Source organism: Salarias fasciatus, chromosome 20 (assembly GCF_902148845.1).
Source record: "Salarias fasciatus chromosome 20, fSalaFa1.1, whole genome shotgun sequence".
Lineage (NCBI taxonomy): Eukaryota > Metazoa > Chordata > Actinopteri > Blenniiformes > Blenniidae > Salarias > Salarias fasciatus.
Genome location: NC_043764.1, coordinates 14,835,942 through 14,859,326, shown reverse-complemented (window position 1 = coordinate 14,859,326; position 23,385 = coordinate 14,835,942). Strand labels below are relative to the sequence as shown.

The 23,385-nt window shown below is 42.8% G+C and overlaps 4 long non-coding RNA genes across 4 annotated transcripts in view; all 4 read left to right on the top strand.

The window, feature by feature from the left end:
* Nucleotides 1-23,385, top strand: part of LOC115408102 (uncharacterized) — a 93,918-nt gene that overhangs the window by 57,240 nt on the left and 13,293 nt on the right. The gene's annotated exons all lie outside the window — the stretch shown is intronic.
* On the top strand, nucleotides 2,951-5,832 carry LOC115408103 (uncharacterized). The gene is made up of 3 exons (XR_003933729.1): nucleotides 2,951-3,212; nucleotides 3,520-3,675; nucleotides 5,511-5,832. It is a non-coding gene; the product is annotated as an uncharacterized LOC115408103 (long non-coding RNA).
* On the top strand, nucleotides 7,423-8,195 carry LOC115408109 (uncharacterized). Its single transcript, XR_003933734.1, has 2 exons — nucleotides 7,423-7,632; nucleotides 7,769-8,195. It is a non-coding gene; the product is annotated as an uncharacterized LOC115408109 (long non-coding RNA).
* On the top strand, nucleotides 16,485-22,321 carry LOC115408104 (uncharacterized). Its single transcript, XR_003933730.1, has 3 exons — nucleotides 16,485-21,033; nucleotides 21,326-21,469; nucleotides 21,700-22,321. It is a non-coding gene; the product is annotated as an uncharacterized LOC115408104 (long non-coding RNA).

Sequence of the window (23,385 nt, the reverse complement as noted above, 5' to 3'; positions counted from 1 at the left end):
CAGTCGGAGGATTGGTCGGCTCCTCCGATTACACTTAATATTGGTCAAGAAGAGGACAAAGCGCTCCAAAGTTGAGGCAGGTTTGAAAACCTGCCTCCCATCTGCTTCAGGCTTTCCAACGACCAGTCCTTCAGGTTGAGGAGATGGTCCAGTTTTGGGACTCCTTCCTTCCTGAGGTTGGCCCTCAGTCTGGAAGACTGCATGACTGGAATCTGAAGAATCTGTTAAAGACACAGGTTCTTCAAACATCCACCTGATTGGGGATAGGTGTGTGTTTGGTGAGACAAACCTGCCAGGCATGCAGGCTAGAGGTGTAAAATCGAGTCAGACCAGTTAAATACCCTCAAGTTAAGTTAATCAACAATGGCCATCAGGAAGAGCTGCTTATCATAGGCAAGCAACCCCACCCTTCTCAGCAGCAGGCGCAGTCCTGCTTCACAGTCAAAGAGCAACAGCTGTGCACTGTGGAGTCTGAAAGCTGCCAATTTGGACCTCATGTTTGTTAATCCTTGCCCCACTTCAACCACAAACAGATTGAAGGCTGCAGTCCTCACCCATTGTTTACCAGACCAGAAAAGGTCCAATAAGATCCTCTGAACCGTCAACATTAGTCCTCTTGGTGGGGTCACTGTGATCAGTTTGTGTCAAAAAATCATCACATCCAAGTCAGCAATCAAAGTGAAATCCTCTCCTTGGCACCAAATCCAACTTTTCGAAAGGTGAAAACTTCTCACTCTCCATTGACTGCTCCTCAGCTTCCCCCACCCCTCAAGTTAAGAGTCTGGGTTTCCTCCACGACAGTACACCACCATTCCAATCTCAGATCAATAATGTTACCTGGTCTGATTACCTCCACCTGTGGAACATCAACTATCTCCACTTCTCCCTCACTCCCCACTCCACCGCTATCTTCGTCCAGTCTTGTCACCTTCCACCTCGATTATTGCAATGACTCCCACCTGTCCGGCTTCTGTCAAAAGTCCCTCAACAAACTCCATCTGCTTCAGAATTCTGCTCCTCAGATCATCACTAAAACTCCCTCATCACACCACATCACCTCCACCTGACAGTAACTCCACCATCTCCTGGTCAAGCCACATATTATCGACAAATTCCTTGAGTACACGTTGAAATCTATCCAAAACCCGACCCCTCCGTATCTCTCTGACCTCCACCAGGTTGTCACCAAGTCCCACTCCCTCAGATCCTCCTCGTTCATCCTCACTGAACCGCTTCAGTAGCACAACCAAGCGTGTGTTGTTGTTCTGCCGACCTTCATATGCACCCAAAAGTGGAGGAAACACGACACAACCTGCTCAATTGGCTCACTGAATCAGAGAAGAAGAGATACATTTACTTTGCGCCTTTAAAGAGTCACTGTGGGAACTTTTCAGATGAGATGACCTGCACATTCAGGTTTAAACTCATTGTAGTGGTGGTTTGAATTCCATTGTTTGTTTGATTGTTCGTTTGTTTTTCATCTATTTTTTCCCACAGGAACAAAAAATCTTCCCTTAAATGTGCCACAAATAATTTAGAAAATTTTTAAGGAGCACCCCTTTCCTCCTAATATGTTGAGCCTCTTGGGAAGGAAGGGGCCTCAACATTGGATGTTTTGTTATGATTTGTTTAACTTGCAAAACAAATGCTGTTTTGCTGTTGCTGAAAGATCCACTTTTGTTTTGTTGCCTGAAAGACAGACAACAGGACACCAAATTGTTCTCCAGAGCCTAATTGAACAGGTTTGGATGATAAGACAGGTTGGAAGATAATCTTGGATCGTTGACTTTGCTTGGAGAAATCTCTGTTCCTGATAGGTCCATCATAGGTTGTAGATGCAGATGACTGACAGGTTCCTGATGAAATCAGACTGTACAATTCTACTGCGTAGAATATGTGCAATAATCCTGGACATTATAATATCCTGCACCCGCCCCCCTTTCAGAAATTCAGCGACACTTTATTCACTCTGCTGTATCCATTCACTCCGCTAAAACATATTGTACATATATATCACACTGTATAACTATATATTGCATCGTATATTGCATATTGTATTGTATATATTGTATGTATTATATATTTCCTGTTATATTTTTAAGATTCAAGTTATACGTAACGATTCCGTTTTTCAAGGAACGGTTGGCAACTCTAGCTCTGACTCCATTTTACACCTCTGTCCTCCATGTCTGTCAGGTTTTTCTTGCAAAAAACGCAACTGTAGGTAACACTTGACGGGTGGATGTTTAAAGAACCTTTGATTTCAGCAGGTTTCTTCAAACTCCAGTACTGCTGTCTACCAGCCTGAGGGTCAGCCTGTGGAAGGAACATAGACTGTTAAAAAAAAAAGTGGACAGTGCATTCGTGACGTCACCCGTTTGTTTCTATTATCATCAAATTAGGCAACCTAGGAGGCTAACATGTTGGAATTTTGGAGCCACACACAAAAAAAAGACAGCGAGGGAGTGGGCCCGGAGAGCGACAAGGGGCGGGGCTGACTGAGAGCCCAGGACTGTGGCATTGTGTGATCATGTGATGTAAACTGCTTCCATGGTGTTTCATATCATTTCCTATAGTTTACTTGTTAACGTTTACAGTGTAAATGCATTTGACCAGGTCCCCAAGCAACACCGGGAACATCCGCGGTCGCACCGTGCCGGCAACTAGCAGTATCTTGGCTCTCTTCGGGGATTCACAGGCTGGAGGGTTCGTGGAGGGAAGCGTCCTCTGGGCCACCGCTCAGTGTTGACAGCAGTCGCAAACGGCACTCTGTCCCCGGCCAGCCTGCACAGCCAGCCAGTGCTACCGGTGCTTACCGCTGGCTGCTTGTGGTGTGTTGTCACTCTACAGATGGAGTCTGATGTGCTCTTGTTTGGTTAGATTCCAGCCAAACACATCAGACTCCACCCATTTCCTCAAGTGAGTCCACCTGCAGACTTGGTGAAATAGGTGGAGTGTAGTGTGCTCTTGCTTGGTTGGAACAAAAACCAGCAGCCACAGCTGCTCATTCTGGACTGGTTTGAGGGCCACTGCTTAAACTGATCAGCTCTGCAACAGTATATCTATATCCAGAGATCTTGGTCAAACAACAGTTGCAGTATTGATTGCAGGAAGTGGAGACATGGCTGGACATCTGCCTGCAGTCTGTGCATTGATCCTGATTCTGGGTGCACTTGGGTGCTCGGATGCAAAGTCAATTGGAGGGGAAAAAGGTCAGTGTGTCTTACCCTCTATTATCCACCAACAAAGATCAATCTTTTGCGTTTATTTTTGTTATGTTTTTGATATTCGAGCAAATTGAATTTTAATGGCAACAGCTCATATGATAAAAGTTAGAATGGTAAGATTGAAGATGGAGTATCTGTTTTCACCTTGGATTGTAATCTTGCACTTGTTTCAGACTGTTGTTTTTTCCTACCTTTTGGCTGAATCTTCTTGGTGATGCTCTGTTGAAGCACATTAAAGTGTTTTGCCAATTTTTTCCACCTCATTGAACATGGTGATTTGATTTCCTTTCAGTTCACGTTGGCATTTGCCCTCGTTCAGTCTATGTCAACAATCCACACTTGTGTGATATCATCTCGTTCACCCGTTGCACCAATGACCGTCAGTGCCACAAATATGAGAAATGCTGCGACACTGGATGTGGGCATACGTGCGTGAAAGTGATTGTCGGTAAGATGGAAATCTAGTCATATTTTTAAAACAATATGACAGCAAAGAAGTTGATTTTTTTGTCAGTCAGAGAAAAAAATCCTCAATTAAAGATACTTTGTTCGAAACTACTATTTTCTCTATGTAAAGCTGGGGTTGGCGATTTGAATGAGATACATTTTTTTAAATACTGGTTAAAATGATCTTTATGACCCGATGGGAAACAATTCATAGCGTGTTCTTAAAGTAGTTTGGAAAATATCCGCTATCTACAGCAGGAGTAAAACGGGAAAAACAGCAACCAATCGTCTTGACGGGACACCTTTTTTTAAACCAATCAAATCCCTTCGCCGTTCGACCTGCCCCCTGCGCGTACATGTCAATGGCGTGCACTGACCCTGATTCAGTGCACGCGTAGAAGGACGGAGCGTCGTTGCAGAATGGCGGAGAAGAATGTTTGGGGCTTTACTTACCGGTGAGTGCGCCATACTTGGCATAGTGCAAATAAAGAAAAATGAAGAAACGAAGCGCTGAGGACAGGTTACGCCAGGAACGCACTGGACGCGGAAGTGCTGCGCGCACCGTGCGCGCGGAACGTCTTTACGTCTCCGCTCCCAACGGAGCTCCTCCAATGAGGTGGGAGCTGGGCGGAGCCTTGGGAGATGCTACATTCGTGCTACATGCTAGTTTTCCAAGATCGCCAACCCTAGCTTTAACTTAATATGTAACACATCACAATGCCATTGCCAATGCCTTGACCTGTTTATTTCATTGTTTATTTCATTCAATGTTTATTGTGTGTGTACCATGCCACATGGACCTAAGGCTACGTTCAGACTGCAGGCTGAAGTGACCCAAATCCGATTTTTTTGCCCCTATGCGACCTGTATCAGATCTTTTCATGACAGTCTCAACAACACAGATCCGATTTTTTCAAATGCAACGCAGGCCACTTGGATATGTGGTCCTAAATCCAATAGGTATCTGATCTTTTGCCATATGCGACTTCAGTCTGAACGACCAGGTAGCATTTATCAAACCGACACGTCACGATATGGGGCGCGGAAGACGTGTGTCTTACCGTGAGTGTTAAAAAAAGGGTCTCGCAGACGTACATAAAGGGAGTTTTTGTCATCCGAAAATTATTATTGAACTCAGTTTCATTAAAGCCTCTCATCACTGTCCCACCACTCCTGCCTGCGTTTCTCTGGACGGATGTTGCTAGCACTGCCCCACAAAACGCCATGGCCAAAAACTTGGCTCTCTTCCTTCTCATTCCTAAATTCTGCAGTGCCAGGACAGTGGAGAGAAAAAATATAAAAAAAATAATAATATCCACATGCGCGCTCTCTCTCCCCCCCTCTCTCTTTCGCTCTCTCACTCACTCACTCACACACACAGAAGGAGCTCGGCGCGGCTGATTAGAAGCGCCGCGCTCAAATGATTGCTCAATGTTCAATTGTAAAAATGCGTGTTTGATCAGGTCGTAAATAAGTCATTGATGCTTGAAAAGCTCCGCAAACACTGAAGCGCGCTGCTGTGTGACATTTTGTCCTCTTCTGCGCATGTGGGACACTTTTGGGTGATATTTAAGTTCAGACGAAAGATCACATACAAGTCGCATTTTATTGTAAATGTGAACGAACTTGCAAAGAATCGGATTTCACAAAAAAAATCCGAATTGAGCATCAAGCCCTGCAGTCTGAACGTAGCCTAAGTTACTTGATATGAAAACTCAAAACATGACTTTTTTTCAACCACTTGTCTGATAATTTCATGGCTTTTTTTGATTCTAAGTATTATTTTCCTTCTCTTCTTTATTTCATTACCCCCATTTTGGCTGATATCTGTCAAAGAAACGAGACAACTGGCTGCTGTTCTGCAGTGAGCCCTGCTGATTCAACAGTCTTCAGTCACACTGGATTCTCCTTCCTTGGGTCTACTTTCAGGGTTTCTCTTAATGCCAAAATATAACGATTAAAAATAAAATGGTGAACTCATATTATCGGATAACTTTCAACTTAATCAACTGTTTGTGCACTTTGGTACACATTTGATCACCTTTATAAACAAATTATAATCTTGATATGATTGATCCTTTGTCAAACCAGTGGTAACTGTTGCTCTGTCTCAATCTCTTCTTTATCAGCAAATAAAAATAAATTGCATCACAAAGTGCTCTGTGCTTGTCTTGTTTATTCCCAATGATATCAATATCATATGTGAATAGTTTTTCATAATACTGGACACAAATATTTTGTTTTTCTTACACACTTATCAATGTACTTTGAGTGTTGCAGATAGAAATAAAGGAAGTACTCAAAACCTGAATAAAGTCTCTGCTGCATGTCAGTAAAGTTTTAAACAAAACTTCATTTGTCAGTGTGCATGGTGCCATCATATGAGTCGTCCTCTAAGTGGCCGACATAAATTTCATGCCCAGGTTCTCATGGTACTGTACATGGCTAACTTTTGATAAGTTCAGTGACACAGAAACATCATGAACACCCTCTTTATCAGTCAATAAGCTCATTAAACACAATGTCAGAAAAAGAAATTAAAAAAAAAAACACATCATGAACAGTGAAAAGGTCAAGTGTTATTTCAACCTGACTCTCAACACTATTTGTGCAGCTTCTGGAAGCACGTTTACACAGAGCTCTTATCCAGTGATATTTTAACAATAAAAAAAAAAAAAAAAAAAAAAAAAATCAAGTTTTATTAGGGTCAAAGACATCAGCCTTTTGGTCAGTGGTCCTCAAACCAGACCAGAATGAGCCTCTGTGGCTGCTGGTTTTTGTTCCAACCAAGCAAGAGCACACGAGACTCCACCTATTTCACCAAGTCTGCAGGTGAACTCACTTGAGGAAATGGGTGGAGTCTGATGTGCTCCTGTTTGGTTAACAAACAGGAGTACATCCTGTTTGTTAACCAAACAGGATGTACTCCTGTTTGTTAACCAAACTCATGATCTGGATGTACTCCAACAGGATGGGCCACCCAAAAAGATCAATCTTTTTTTTTCTCTCTTTTTTTTTACTGTTAAGTGGTTTCTACTTTAGCCCAAATTTAGTTTAGGGTTAGAGTTTGCCAACCCATGGAAGAAAGACATATTATAAAAGTTAAAGCTATAGTGCGTAACTTTAAATGTCTGTGAACGCCCGTTTTAGCCAAGTCACTACCAGTGAAGATTTCAAAATGCACATTAAGCCGATCGGCTCCTTTAACATGTCGCGGGATTTTTCAATATATATAATTCTTGCTTTGCTTGTTGACCGGCGACATTCCCGCGCTGGCGCGCAGGAAATTATGCATTTCACGTCACAACAAGAAGGGAGGGGGAGGACGCGTGGAGGGTCTCATAGCAACAGGCAGAGCTCAGGCAGACCGAGTAGCTTGTGTGTGTTTACCAGTCCTGCCAGTGAAAAAAATGTACACTTTTTTCCTACACCATATCACGGTACAGTAAATGGTGCGGCACAAGCACTGACACACTTTCTGTAATTAGTGGGACTGGCATGTTTGTTTTCCTACTTTGTGTGTAACACTTCGTTTTTCATCAAGAAGAAGCTACTGGAGACCAACGGACAACAAATGATTTCCGCTGACGACCACTGGGTCTTTTCATCCACTAACCTGTCAGTTACAAATTAGCAGGCACCTTGTCTCCCATTTGTAATAAGCTATTTGTGTTTCTGTGGCTAAAAAAAAAGAAAACAATAACTACCTCTTCGGAAGAGTCCATCTTTTTTTCACCAGCTGTCCTTATTCACACAGAATAAAAACCGTTTCCAACGGTGACTTGAGCTGTGGAAACGCGAATCACCCTGCAGCGGTTGGGGGGAGGGGGGGACACCGGGGACACCTGGGAGTACATCATGTGGAAGAGCCGGCTTTATTGTTGGAAGAACGCAGAATTCCGCGAGAGGGCGACCGAAGTTACGCACTATTGCTTTAAGATTGAAGATAGAATTGAAGGTACAAAATTGCTGTTTTAGCTTGAATTACATCGTTCTACTTGTTTCAGCTTGTTGTTTCTTATCTTTGGCCGAATCTTCTTGTTGAAGTTCTATTGAAGAACATTATTGTGATTTGTAAGTTTGTTCTGTTCCAGCTCACTGAAGATGAAGATTTCTCCTTTCACACCTACCTGCTTTTTGCTCTCCCTATCAGAAGAATGAGCGCGTCTGTGCCAGCAGTGAGGTTGCCGGTTTCTCCAACAGCAATGACTGCTAGAAAAATGAGAGATGCTGTCACAATGGATGTGTACATGTTTGCAGTCAGTGATTCGAGGAAAGATGGAAACCAAATCACATTTCTGAAAAACCTCTGACAAGATGATTTCAGAAGAGTGTTTGTTGCTGGAGAAATCTAGTTAATTGAAAGACACTTAATAAAGAGTTCTGGGTGCCTGGCTTAATGAAAGCATTATGCTATGCACTGTTCTGTAATGAATTGATAAATGAGTTGATTTTGGTGATTAAACTTGTTTGAATCCTGTACATCCAATTGCACAGAGATTAGGGGCCACAGTATTTAAAGGTGCCTTAAAGGTGCATTGAGGAGTTTGCACGTTTTATGCGAAACAGCGCCCCCTGCAGGCCTTCGGCGTAATGCAGCTTAGTGAAAAACTCGTCCCTGTGGCTCGCGTGCACGGAAGAGGGGAACTCCTTCCTCACTCGTTTAGTAGCGCTCAAGTAAGATTTAAGTTTCATTTACCTGGTGGAGTCTGTGCTGGAGTTGTGGCAGTGCCAGAAGCCAGTCTTTTCTTACTTTCTGGAAGCTCCTGCTCAGTTGTTGCGAACTAAGCATCTGGCGGAGTAATGGCGGACAAAATGAAACCTAACCAGCCGAGCGTGCATTACATCATTCCTTTCAAATTCTCCCCCAAAAAAATGCTGGTGCCAGACCGGCACTGCAACTTTCAAGTGACAATTTAGCTCTGTTGTGTTCATTATCCTTTCTCTTTACATAGCTATGCTTTTTGTTTATCTTCAATCAAATTATATTACCAATGTAACAATAATCAGCAATATAATAGACATGCATGTTTTAACTCAAAGTATCTCTGTTGTACATGAATTGACTTTTTAACTCATGTAAAAAAAATGAATTTATCCCTTTCACTGATTTAACAATGAAATTATGATTACTAGTGTATATTTTTAACCAATGAAATTATTGATTTTTAAACAGTTCTTTAATCTATTTGTAAATCAACAAATGAAATACAAGTATTTTTTTTAATCTTTCTTTTGGGATACATTGCTGGAACTTATCCTTCGTGGCAGAAAAAGCCTTTCTGAGCTACCACTTCAACATCACAATCAGCATTTCTGAATTTGGAACAGAAAAAGTACATTCAAAATCAATATTACCAACACGTTTTCCAGAAAACAGTGCAAAATGAAAATAAAATACACTGTGGTACTATTATAAACTTAAATCTCCATTGGCAGAAGCAAACGTTAAACAAAAGCTGCATTTTTGTTGCCTTGAAACATAAAAAGTCGACCTGCGACTAGCTTTAGCGTGTTGCTAATGAAGCTAACATGGCGTCTGCAGCAACAGAGTTCAGAACTCACCTGGATGAAGTTTTACTGCAAACACACGGTCGGGGAAACAGCCTTGCGGCCTCACAGTTTGTGCTCCCATCCACAGGATAACCCGTGATTTGCTCTTGGACCCTCTGACAACTCCTCCCCCTCATTGTTTGAGTGGAAAAAAAGCCGCTAAACTCATGCGCAGAGGTCCACAGCACGGAGGACGGGACTGACATCATTCTTGAGGAATGAGAAGGTCAAGATCACCCAATGTGATCAAAACACAGGAAGAGTGGAGCTCCAGAAAGCAAACAACACTTCCTCTTTCCAAAATAATGTTTTTTCAAAATAAAATGACAAATACATTTAAATTAATAAAAACAGAAAATAGGTCATTTCCTGTACTGGGTTACACCTGCACTTATTACCACCTAATTTTTTCAGTTGGAAATCTGCAAACATTTTGTTGAAATTTTTAAATTTCAACAAAAGACATGAAGAAAACTCAAGAGACAAAATTGTTTCAAACTCTCAATGTGAAGTTTTGCAAAAAAAAATGTTTAAATTGCTAGTGTTTGTCTTGTTTTTTTGGAGCTGCCCGAAAAGTGTGATATCTGTCAGAGGAAGCTTGAGCTGAAAAAGTTTGAGGAGAAATGAAACTCAGCAAGACAACTGGCTGCCGTTCCTGCAGTGAGCCCTGCTGATTCAGCAATCTTTAACCACTCTGAATTCCACATCCTTGGGTATACTTTCTGGGTTTCTTGAATGCTATAAGATGTTTAGATAAATATAAATATAAATAAATAAATAAATAAATAAATAAATAAATAAATTAAAAAAAAAAAATATATATATATATATATATAATCAGCTATTTGTGCACTTCAGTACACATTTGATGCATTTTTGAACATATTCTAATCTTTGATTAATCATTTGTCTGATAATGATTTGGTAACTTTTTGCTTCGGCTGTCTGAATATCTTCATTATAAGCAAAAAAAAAAACGATCATTTGCATCACACAGTGCTCTTTATTTTTCATGAATTTTCACAATAACACCATTGTCATATTTGAATATTTGTTCATATTAAGAGGTACATATTTATTTGAGTTATTTATTGCTTTGCATTTGAGGCAGTACCACTTATGTACTCATCAGGAAAGGATTTTTTATTTTTCAAAAGTGAACAAACTATGGCAGTGAACATCTTGTTCCCGTATTTCAGCTTCAACAAATGGAGGAGCTGACCTTCACAACAGTTGGGTGATCAATTTAATCTTTTTGTTTTTCTTCCACACACATCAATACATATTTTTAGTGGGGCAGAAAGAATCAGAATCATTTTTATTGCCAAGTACCGTTGCCCAAACGCTGGACAGTGCTTCATCTGGTTACTCCATTGTTCTACTGGGGAACTTCAATGCCCACGTGGGCAGCAACAGTGAGACCTGGAAGGGGATGATTGGGACAGATGGCCTCCCTGATCTGAACCCGAGTGATGTTCTGTTATTGGACTTCTGTGCTAGACACAGTTTGTCCATAACAAACACCATGTTCGAGCACAGGGGCATCCATAAGTGCACTTGGCACCCGGACACCCGAGGTCGGAGGTCGATGATCGACTTTATCTGTTCTCTAGTGTGCGTCTAGTGTGCTCTTGCTTGGTTAGAACAACAACCAGCAGCCACAGCGGCTCATTCTGGACTGGTTTGAGGACCACTGCTTAAGGTGTTCAAGACCAGCAGTTCACTCTCCTGTAACTTCAACTAAATGTCAATGGAAGCTTTTACCAATCACATTTTGAGTCAGTGACACCAGGGCCATCAGGCAGGTGAACATTTATTTTGTTTGTTCATACAAAACAGAAAATTCCCAAGACCAAAGCGATCACCACCAAAAAAAAGGTTGGGGCCAAAGCAATGCTTTATCATATCAGACAACTCAACAAACTTACAAACATTTTTTTAATGTGCTCACCTTGCTGCATGACAATAGGTAAATTATATTCTTCATTAAAATAAACAAATTCAGCCCTTAAAGGTATAATGGAAGATGTTTTAGCCAATGAATGGCGTGATGCGAGCGTCAACTATTGGTCCTCTGACATGTCAATCACGCTACAGAAATGCTTGTGTCACGCCGTCAAGCGTGCTCGTAAGAGCAGCAGAGCAGGTAGGATTGTCTGGCGCATGCGCGTTTTTCAAAAAGCGAGTAACAGATGTTTGGCTTCGATTTTTTGGGAGAAAATTGTCCATTATACCTTCAAGAATGAAACATGTATTATTCAATCAGTCATTCAACGAATAATAATTGTTAATCATGTCAGATTGTAAAGATTTTTTAAATTTAAATGTTGACCGAGTACTGATTAACTTTAAATGATCACTGAGGTCATTCCATAGTTTTGCACAACAGAGACACATCTTCATTTGACAAGACATCTTTGTTCTGCTCAGAACTAAGTTCAGAAGAAAACATCATGAATCATAATGCCCTCTTCTTGATTTGAAGAGGCATTGAATGCTCATGGGGAGGTGTTGCACCCTTAAAAACGGTGAGAATGGGAAGAGTGAAATGATCACCTGCATGCAGTTCTCTTCACTCATTTGTATTTTGTATTTTAGTGATGGGCACTACTTCCTTCTACTGGAATCGCGAGGTAACGTCACAAATGAACACATGCAACACATGCAGGAGCCTCTGCTGGCTCTCTCCCTCACATGCATGTGAAATGAACCAATCAGCAGAGAAATCCAAAATATGAAAATGGCAACTTAAAAAGTCTGAAAATCAACAACGTCAACAACCTCTGACGAATGTCTGCTACATATATCTACCACATACCGCCCCCAACATAATAGATGTTGTCCCTAAAATCTTGACCTTTACCCTCTGCAACCAACTGTGTGTAACATTCAGAAGCATACAATGCACCGTTTTAGACATAGTAAATTAAAAAAAAAAAAAATAAATGTTTTGGGGATGACAGAATTACAGACTGTAACTATTTTCTTACATTCTTCAGTGTAATGGCAAACACCCAATGTCCACGGCAACCTTATCAAGTGTCCAAGTTGCAAGCTTGTAATACTTTACTGTCTCAGAACAGTTCCATCTGCTGGTCACTCAAAATGAGCCACACTCTCTCAACTACGAGTTCATCAGTTTACTCGGTCCAGGGCGGTAAAGTATCGTGTGGGAAGGGGTTTGGATTGTAGCCAACACGCATCTCTTATGCACAGTCATTGTGACTGAATTCTGTGTTCATTAACTCAAAAAGTGCTGAATGTCCTGCATGTGTGTAACTCAATTCAGAGTGTTCCATGTCTCTAATCCTCCAAGTTCTAAGGATGGGAGGGTATGACAAGAAATACACAGAGTGTGTCCATTGTGTATGTGGAACGTTAAAGCCCAGGGATTACAGTAAATTCGGCCCCACACAAACTCGCAGCGGAGGGGGGGTCTCAAGGGGCCGAGTCGGTCGGTGCCGACCTGACTGTAAGCTGCTTACCAACTCAGCTGAAAGCCTCTTTGTATCACGATTTGCATAGTTTTTTTTCCTCTTGCCGGCTGTGCTGCTGCTCCCCACGTAGCAGGTGGGCAGGCGGATGGCCGGCTGGGCTGTGCAGCCGCGCACGTACCATGCTCCCCGTTTGGGAGACTGGAGGACAAACTGTGTGATTATGGTGACTGACACGTAGAGGTGGATAATGTACCTGGAGCTTAATGTTTGCTGTTCTGTTTGAACCGGCTAGCTTACCTATAAGCGCTATAAGACTTGACTGTATCCCCGTCCAAATATGGGATTGGTGTTCTCATGTTGCAAGAGATCGATGAGCCAAGTCTTTTATATGTAAAAACCTTTGGTAGCCTCCGTTTTTAAATTCACACCTGATCATAGTGAATCTGGGCCGGAAATCAAAATCTCATTGCATAGTCATTAAATATTTTGTCTGCTGCAGTTTTTCCAGATTTTGAGGCTGTGGTGTATGCCTGTGGAAAATGTGTGAAATGGTCAATGATTACCAGGATATATTTATATCCATCTTTACACTTGTCAAGATGCAGGAAATCCACTAAAACCAGTTTGAAAGGTGGAGTGGTAACCACTGAGCCACTATTCTGTGAACCACTATTTTGTCTTGGCTGGGCTTCTTGTGCGTCAGGCATTCACATTTCTTTGTGACATAGTCTATCTCTTGTTGCATGTACTGTAAAAGCAGTTCTGTATCAATGACATGGTCCTCTCTGTACCTTGGTGGCCCATTTGGTTTTGGAGTTCCCTCTACACCATACTTTTGTGTATTGTGTATCTGTGTGTACCAGTGGTTTTTTGTTGGCTGTTTTCCTGTAAAATATTCCTTGTTCAGCAATCAGTTTGTCCCATTCTCTGAGAAGACATGCAGTTTATGGACTCTTAAGGCCCGGTCACACCGCCCGAACTTTGCTGGAGTGTTCCTGGAGCAGTGAAAAAAAATTCATCACCGCTCATAACCGTTCACCACTGTTTAACAGAAGTTGGCCTCCGTTAAAGCAACGCCGTAAACGCTCGGCCACCACTGATGTTACCGGAGGGGCCCTCCTACCGCTCCGAAAGTTTTGAGCTGCACAAAATATTCCGAGCGGTGAGGAGCATTGAATTTTCCGCCCCAGCAACGTTCACCCCCGCTCCACCAACGCCCAGTCCAAGTTTGGCACCGCCAGGCGCAAGTTTGTGGACGCTCGGGACCTGGCGGACCCGAGCATCCACAAACTTGCGTTCGTGGACGCAACAACAAAGTTGTTAACACCAGAACAGCCAAGAACCATTTGGGTTTTAATAATTCAAATAAATCTGTTAAAATAATTCCCCTGTCCTCTGATTCTTTGACTTTTCCTAAATATGTGTCTTGTATGTTTTTCTGAAGCAAACAAGGTTTCCGAAGCAAATAAGGTCCTAACAATGATACACATAATATTACAAAGCATTCATACCTCCAAAAAAGACGCACTTCGCGTTGCTTTCTTTCTGCTATTGATTTGTTTTGGTTCATATGCGCGCATCTGAGCAGGGAGCGAGCTCTGACATCAGACAATCAGACAGACGGCCAAAAATATCAACCAACCCCCCCTCCCCCCCCAAAAAAAAAAATAAAAAAATAAATAAATAAAGACAATATAAAGAGGCATAAGAGATGTAAGGTGGGAGAAGCTTTAGCAATGATACAGGAGGTCAGTGAGGGGGAATCGAATGGCGGAGACGTGTCGGACATCAACGATCTTGACTGGAGTGAAGAGGAGGAAAGTTCTGAATCACAGTCAGAACAGCCACGGGCCAAATAGCAAAAGAAAAATGTAATCCTGCCCCAAAAATGCCCGATCGACCTCCAGCTGCTGTACAGTCCAGCGCAGAACCTGCAGAGGCGCATGGAAGCGCTCACGCGTCACCTCCAGGTATAGAGAATTACTGTAGGCTGCTGTCAGTTTACAACTAAATAATAAGAATATAAAATGGTGTAAAAAAATAAACTAATGGAATAAATCTCAACACAACAGTGAACACGGTAGTTGGAGCACTGCAGCGTCTCCAGATGTGCCAGTTACAGATTCGGGTAAAATATTATATCCTCCATCAAAGTACAGCAAACCAAGTGTTTTTCGTTTCCAAAAATTAGTTTTAGAACGAACATATTTTCTGAATAAATACCTTTGTCCTGTGGAGCCTGCAGTCCCACAATCAAATGAGCAGGGTAAGGACAGGACAGTGTGCGGGGGTGTCCGTCCTGGTGCGCAGCCGGGGAGACTTATTTTACTAATTTTAATATGCTCTTGATTATTATTGATGGTTAATCACACAATTGTTTTGTGTTAGTTGGTTTGTGTGTGCGTGTTTATCAAGGAGTACGCCGAGTGTGAGAGGTGACGCTGCGCAAATGCGCACTGTAAAAAGTCAAATAAATTTTAAAACCTGATTTGAGGCATTAATACAGCAGACATGAGGCATTAAAAGGTTTGATGATCCTCTTGACTTTATATTTTGTTTATTTTTCTTAATTTCTAATATAGTAGATTACAGAAAAACAACCTGCTGGTGTGCTCCTGCACAAAAACACTGCAAAATGTATGACGCTCTGGCTGACCGTTGCAGCCTTTGGAGGGGGTGTAAGAATATTTCTTGACACAACCAGTGGACCACATCTATTTACCTGACTCCATTGCTTCAGCTGCCTGCTCAGTAATGAATTATCTTCTTGGAGGCTGCTGCCTTTCCTTCTCCAGCCTTCCTCTTCTTTTGTCCATGTCGCATGATCAGGGCCGTTTCTAGCTTCATGGGGGCCCTCGGCAAGATGTTGTTATGGGGCCCCTATTTTGTCAGACTGGAATGAAGAGATTCCTAACCCTTTAGATGGTCTACTAAGCCTAGGCTACAGTTAACCCTTTAAGCTCGGGGCCATTTTCGCCTAAAAGTTCAACTAAAGACGTACCCAAACTAAACTGAATGCTGTTCTTGAACTGTTTGGAGTACATGCGTGGTTGGAGTTTCAATTGAAAGCTGACAACCTGTATTTTCACCCAGTCCAGTCAGAATTACTCTAGGTGCTACTGGCACAGATTTATTTATGTTGCAGCACACTGAATTAGGATGAATTTCATTCTCGCCTGAATTTTTTCCCTCATAAAACACCTGGAAATAAGTGTGGAAGCACCGGAATAGCTTGAAAACACAATTTTGCTAAAGCCTGGGGTCTTACATAGTTCAGGTCAAAATGTCAGAGGAGTACTACAAGAAATGAGTGTTTCACACATGTATTTGTACTGCTATGCCCCGGCGGGGTCAATTTTGGACATCCTCTGTATACCCTCTGGATGCCCTCTGTACAATGGTATATGTTGGTTTTTGGGGCGTTTTTACATTATTTTCACTCCAAAAACTCATTAAGTACTCAAAAAATCACTTCAGATAGGCTTCAGTGTGGGATATCCATGATGAACTTCAACTATCCACTTCTATCAAAAATCGATCAGAACTTGTATCAAAATGGTCCGTTCAGCTCCGTAGTCACAGAACGCCACTATACCAACGCTTGCTACTGCTCTCTGCCGCTCTCTACCGCAAAACCAACGCTAAAGCAATGCCGGCTTCAGCGGTGCACCGCTAAGCCAACGCCCGTGTTTCAATTTTTTTCCCCATTTTGTGCGCGGTGATGAGCATTCGGCGCCCCTCCCTACCGTTCAAGGAACCCTCCGGCAAAGTTCAGGCGGTGTGACCGGGCCCTTATGGCATTTCCTTTGAGCTCTCTTTTAGAATTGCTTCAATATTCGAAGGCATTCTTGACAGGCTGTCTGCATCAAAGCTTTTTTCTTCCAGGGCCACATTTAACTGTGAAGTGTAAATCTGCCAATTCTTATTATCGCTATAGACTAAATTACATGGCAAACAAAGAGCACTTTGTGATGCAAATGATTGTTTTTATTTGCTGATAATGAAGAGATTTAAACAGTCAAAACAAAAGTTACCAAATCATTATTTGACAAATGATCTCTGGAAGTCCTGTCTGCCCCTGAAGCCCACCAGGAAGGGACAGCACTGTTTGTCCTGACTCTGGTAAAGAGAATGAGATGACTTACAAAGCATACAAAGTATGTCCACCTTCAGTTTATTATTGTGAGTAAAAAACTATTCTCTCAACATGTAGTTGCTACATGATCATTATTTCCCTGAACCGTTTCAGCAGCATAACCAAGGGTGTGTTGTTGTTCTGCTGACCTTCATACACAACCAGCAGTGGAGGAAATGCAAAACAACCCGCTCAACTGGCTCTCTGCTATCCAGTGGTTGAATCTGTCACAGGTGCAGATGGAAGGACCCAGTCGCAGGCAGCCAGGTGGAGTTCAAAACTCATTTATTTGCAGGAATACGGAACACTGAGCTGAGCCAACATGCAGGCAGGGACACAGAAGCATGCAGACAGACCCACAAGGAGCCGACAAGACACACCAGGGGAGCAGGACTAAAATAGGGCAGACACAGGTGTGGCACATTAAGTCGTAACGAGGCAGGTGGCTTGGCAGGAGAATATGAGGGCAGACAAACACAAAACAGGACCCGAGTGCCCCCACATGACTGCAGGAGCACAGGGCCTGACAGTAACCCCCTCCCAATGTGTGCCTCCTGGCGCACAACGTGGTAAGCATCCCAGGCGCCACCGCCCAGGTGGAGGAGGGGGACATCCCAAGGACTACAGTCGAAAGTCTGCAAGAGAAAATAAGCAACAGGGCGGTGTCATCTTCTAAGGACAATTCTGCGTTGCATTAATGTCTGACTTTGTGAAGGAACAGAAGCTGAAGAACTGTTGGTTGTGTCAAAACATGCCACAATCTATACATTCACCTATGTTTTCCCCTGTTCCATTGAGCAAGGCTCAATACAAGTCACTGGACTGGAATGATGTGGCTGTTAGAGTTGAATCGAGCTTTGACATTTGCTTGTTTCCTACCCACTCAGTGGTGGTTAACAAGGATGTGAAATATGCAAACGTTGCGGAGCTGGTTACAAATGAGGTCAATATCAAATATCTGTATAGTCATACTTACCTGTGATTTATACTTATCTTTAATTACTTACCTGTCCAGTAAGAATATCTTTGTTTCTTGTTTTTAGTTTCACTCTGATTCACGCTGCCATCACAACCCTGTGTGAAAAGTGAAGTAAAGGAGCAAGTACACTCTATCCTGGCTCAGAAAAAGAGTTTGGCTTGGTGTTTATCTATGTTCACACCTTGGACGGTCCAACACATAGAGAGAACAGTACACTTTGTCCCCAAGGTTTCAGGAACACAGTGACATGTGCAAGGCTGCCCTGTTTGTCTGCACTTGTTATTCTCGCGTAAGATATAACCTGGCATCGCCGGAAGTCAAGCCAGAACTGGGTTGAATCCTCCACGGAGCAGCAGCCTCGTTCTCAATCAGCTGATCTGTGTTTATCTCCTCTGCAGTCCTGAATAAACTCTCCCTGTGCAAGCATCAACACCTTGGCTCGTCATCTTTGGCTTTGTATCACCAAAAACTCCACAACAGACGGGACGGATGTGAGAACGGAGGACAGAACTGCACCTAGCAGACAGAAACAGGAACAGGGGACAAAGCTGTACCTAGCAGGCAGAAACAGAAACGGGGGACAGAACTGCACTCAGCAGAAACAGGAACGGGGACAGAATTTCCTCCCTCCCCAGAGGCCATCCAGGAGCGGAGAAGTTGGGGAAACGGTCTCCAGATGATCCGGGGGCGAGCTTCGCCAGCGGGGGCCAGGGGCAGACGATTCGGTGGAGCACCGCCACCGTAGGGCTTATGTGGGAAGCACACTGCTTCAGAACCTCACTGTCCGCTGGGTCCAGTGATGGTCTGCTCCTTCTGTCACGGGTGGAGGTGGAAGGACTCAGTCGCAGGCAGCCAGGTGGAGTTCAAAACTCATTTATTTGCAGGAAACAGGAACGCAGGAATACGGAAACGCAGGAATATGGGAACGCTGAGCTGAACCGACATGCAGGCAAGGGCACAGAAGCACGCAGACAGACCCACAAGGAGCCGACAAGACATACCAGGGGAGCAGGACTAAAATAGGGGCAGAAATGGGTGTTGCACATTAGGTGGTTAGGAGGCAGGTGGCTTTGCAGGAGAACATTAGGGCAGACAAACACATAACAGGACCCGAGCGCTGCCACATGGCCGCAGGGTCACAGGGCATGATAGAATCAGAGAAGAAATGATACATTTACTTTGTGCCTTTAAAGGGGCATTATGGAAGCTTTTCAGGTTAGATAACCTGCACATTCAGGTTTAATTCATTGTGGTGGTGTTTTGAATTACATAATTTGTTTGATTGTTCGTTCGTTTTCCATCTATGTTTTCCCCACAGGAACAAAGTATCTTCCCTGAAATGTGCCACAAATAATAAAAATGAAAGTTTGAAGGAGCAGCAGTTTCCTCCTAGTATATTGAGCATCTTGGGAAGGAAGGGGCCTCAACACTGGATGGTTTGTTATGACTTGTTTAACTTACAGAACAAATGCTGTTTTGCTTTTCCTGAAAGATACAGTTTTGTTTTGTTGCCTGAAAGAGGGACAACTGAACAGCAAAAAGTTCTCCAGAGCCTTATTGAACAGGTTTGAAAGATAATCATGGATCGTTGACTTGGCTCAGATCAATCTCTGTTCCTGATGGCTCCATCATAGGTTGTAGATGCAGAGGACTGACAGGTGTCGAAGAAATCCCGAGGAAAATTGGCCAATTTAATGTTCAGTATTGTTTCTTGGGATCAAGAGAAAGTACTTGATCGGCAATACCACTCCTCTTTGCTTTCAGCACTGATTGTTCTGACTTTGGTGAGGGGTTCATAAATTGGGTTGGTTTATAGAATAATGGTGAGCAGTGCTTGGTTCAAATTGACGCCAGTTTGAGTTGATGATAGTCCAGTCATCAGGCCTCTGCAGTGCAGGTTGAAGGTTTTGGAATAACGGTCTCTCTTTTCCAGAGTCAGAAACAACTTCTCCAACCATTTGGGTTGATGCAGACATGTCAATATCTTCATTAAATTTCAAAATGATTTTCACCGATTGTGGGTAACACTTTCAACTTATGATAAAAAAAAAAGCATCAGCATGGCTGAGCTGGACAACAAGTGACACTTCATTGATTGGACAGTGGCAAGATAAAACAGTGATGTCCTTGAGTGGTTCACTCAATGTCCACTCCATGAAGGGGACATGACATGTGAAATGGAATAATGCTTTGTTTTTACATTTTCAGGAACACAGTGCGAAGGCCCCCCTGTTTTGTCTGAAGTCACTTGGTATCAGGAGTGTTCTCCTGAGAACCAACATCTGCTATTCTCGTGAGATTTGTCTATATGACCTGGCATTGCTGGAAGTTATGCCAGAGCAGAGTTGGGTTTTCCTCGAAGCATTAGCCTTGCTCTCAATCAGCTGATTTGTGTGTGCATCCTCTGCTATCGTGAATAAATCCTCCGTGTGCAAGTGTCAACACCTTAACTCATCTTTGTCATCTTTGGCTGTGTATCACCAAAAATTCCACAACAACTGGTCTGACTCCATTGTACACTTCTGTCCTCCAGGTCTGGCAGGTTTGTCTTGCAAAACATGCAACTGCGGGGACACTCGTCAGGTGGATGTTGAAAGAACCTTAGATTTCAGCAGCTTTCTTCAGACTCCAGTACTGCCGTCTACGAGCCTGAGGAAGGAAGGAGTCACCAAACTGGACCATCTACTCAACCTGGAGGACACACCTTTGGAAAGCCCGAGGCAGATGGGGAATTCTCTTCTGTCACATAGGCAGAGTTGACAAACCTGCCCCTACTGTGGAGAGTGTGACCAATAATCAGACAGTGTGACAGAAGGAGCAGACCAATCCTCTAAGTCAGTGGTCCTAAAACCAGTCCAGAATTAACCGCTGTGGCTGCTGGTTTTTGTTCCAACCAAGCAAGAGCACACGACACTCCACCTATTTCACCAAGTCTACAGGCGGACTCACAGGTGGAAATGGGTGGAGTCTTATGTGCTCCTGTTTGGTTGGAATCTAACCAAACAGGAGCGCATAAGACTCCACCTGTGGAGTGAGTCCACCTGTAGACTCATTCTGGACTGGTTTGAGAACCACTCCTCAAACTGATTAGCTCTGCAACAGTATATATATCCAGAGATCTTGGTCAAACAACAGTTCCAGTGTTGAGTGCAGGAAGTTGAGACATGGCTGGACATCTGCCTGCAGTCTGTGCATTGATCCTGATTCTGGGTGCACTTGGGTGCTCAGATGCAAAGTCAATTAAAAGGAATAGAGGTAAGTATGTCTTACCCTCTACCATCCACCCACAAAGATCAGTCTTTTGTGTTTATTTTTGTTATGTTTTTGATATTCCAGCAAACTGAATTTTAATGCCAACAACTCAAGTTAGGATGGTCAGATTGAAAATGGAGTATCTGTTTTCAGCTTTGATAGTAATGTACTTGCTTCAGGCTGTTGTTTCTAATCTTTGGCTGAATCTTCTTGGTGATGTTCTGTTGAAGCACATCAAAGTGTGTTGGCAATTTTGTCCACCTCATTGAACACGATGATTTGTCTTTCCATTCAGATCACGCTGGTGTTTGCCCTCCTCCAGCCTATGCGAACATGTGTGACGATGTTATTTTTCCCGATTGCCCCAAAGATAGTCACTGCCGCACACATGAGAAATGCTGCGACAATGGATGTGGGCATGAGTGCGTTTCAGCGATCGGTAAGATGGAACTCAAATCATATTTTTTAAACACCTCTTATAATATGACAGCAAATGAGTGGATATTTTTTTTGTAAAACAGAGAAAAATTGTTCAATGAAAGACACTTTGTGCTAAATTATAATTTTCTCTATTTTAGTGTTGGCATGAAACAAATGAGACTTTACGATGTAACACATCACAATGCCATTGCCAATGCTATGACATTTTTTTGTTTGTTTTTTTTTTAGTCGTCCGGAGAGGTTGATATCTGTCAGAGGAAGCTTGAGGTGAAAAAGGTTGAGAAGAAAAGAAATTCAGCAAGACAACTGGCTGCTGTTTCTGCAGTGAGCCCTGCTGATTCCATCCATCCATCCATTTTCTATGCCGTTTACTCCTTTTCAGGGTTGCAGGTGGCTGGAGCTGATCCCAGCTGCTGCGGGCGAGGGCGGGGTCCACCCTGGACAGGTCGCCAGTCTGTCGCAGGCCTAACATATACAGACATACAACCATTCACATTCACACCTAAGGGCAATTCAGGGTGACCAATTAATCTGACATGCATGTTTTTGGACCGTGGGAAGCCAGAGAACCCGGAGGGAACCCACGCACAGAGCATGCAAACTCCAAACAGAAAGGCCCCGGTGCTTGAACCCAGGACATTCTTGCTGTGCGGCAAGAGCACTAAGCACTGAACCGCCTGCTGATCCAACAATCTTCAACCACACTGAATTCTGCATCCTTGGGTGTACTTTCTGGGTTTCTTGAAATTGAGAAGATTTACAGATGAAAAAAAAAAAATAAAAAATAGGGGGCAAAGCCATATTCCATGACATCTTTCAAATTGATCAACGATTTGTGCACTTCGGCACACATTTGATGCAGTTTTGAACATATTCTAATATTTGATGAATCATTTGTCTAACAATGAGTTGGTAACTTTTGCTTTGGCTGTCTAAACCTCTTACAAGCAAATAAAAACAATCATTTGTATCACAAAGTGCTCTTTGTCATATATATTTCACAATAACTCATTATCATTTGAAAATATATTCATCATGCTGGGTGCACATATTAATTCAGTTATCTGTCCATTTGCATCATAGACATTACCTCGTATGTACCAGTGGCGGACCGTGCATTTCACACTAAGGCCTTCAGAACAGATCCGTCTGAACCAATCCACCTCTCAATAACTTTTTTATGTCTACAAAAAAACATCTTATTATACAGATATGCATATAAAGAGTTGTTGCACTGCAGATAGATACTTGTGCAGCCAGAATAAATGCCTTTGCTGGAGTGGACAAGTCTCCTACTACATCAGTAGACAATAAGCATCAACAACTTAATAAAACAGCAATATTATTTAGGAAAAGAGGAACATTTTACTCACCAAATTCCCGATTATTTGTAAACAAAAGCCATCCTCCTTTCCTTTCTCAAAAAGAGTTCAATTGCTCTGTCATATAGATTAGCCGTGTGTTTCAGTTACATCAGCAGATCCTTCTTGATTGCAATCAAAGCCAGGACTGAAAGTTGAACTTGCCCTGTGGTATTTCTGGCTTAAGTTGTAATTCTCTTCAGGTCTTCTTCTTCTTTTTCTTCATTGGAATAATTGCGGGTGGTGACCAACAACTTAGGTGCATACCACCACCAACTGTATCTCTTGGTGAATGTGAATCAGAAGCCCTGGATATGCTGTTGTTAGTGTACGCCTGCCAGAAGGCACTGAGTCGCCAACTCGAAATCTGATTGGTTGAAGCAGCTGTCTGTTTGACACTTCACTTGACGTTACTGCGCCACCAGGAATGGACTGTGAAGGCCTCAGGCAGATTTCTTTGACCCCAGCAACAGATGATGCCTGAAATCTGATTGATTAAATGATTTAAAGGGCAACTCCGGTTTTTTGACACCTGGACCTTATTTATAGGTGT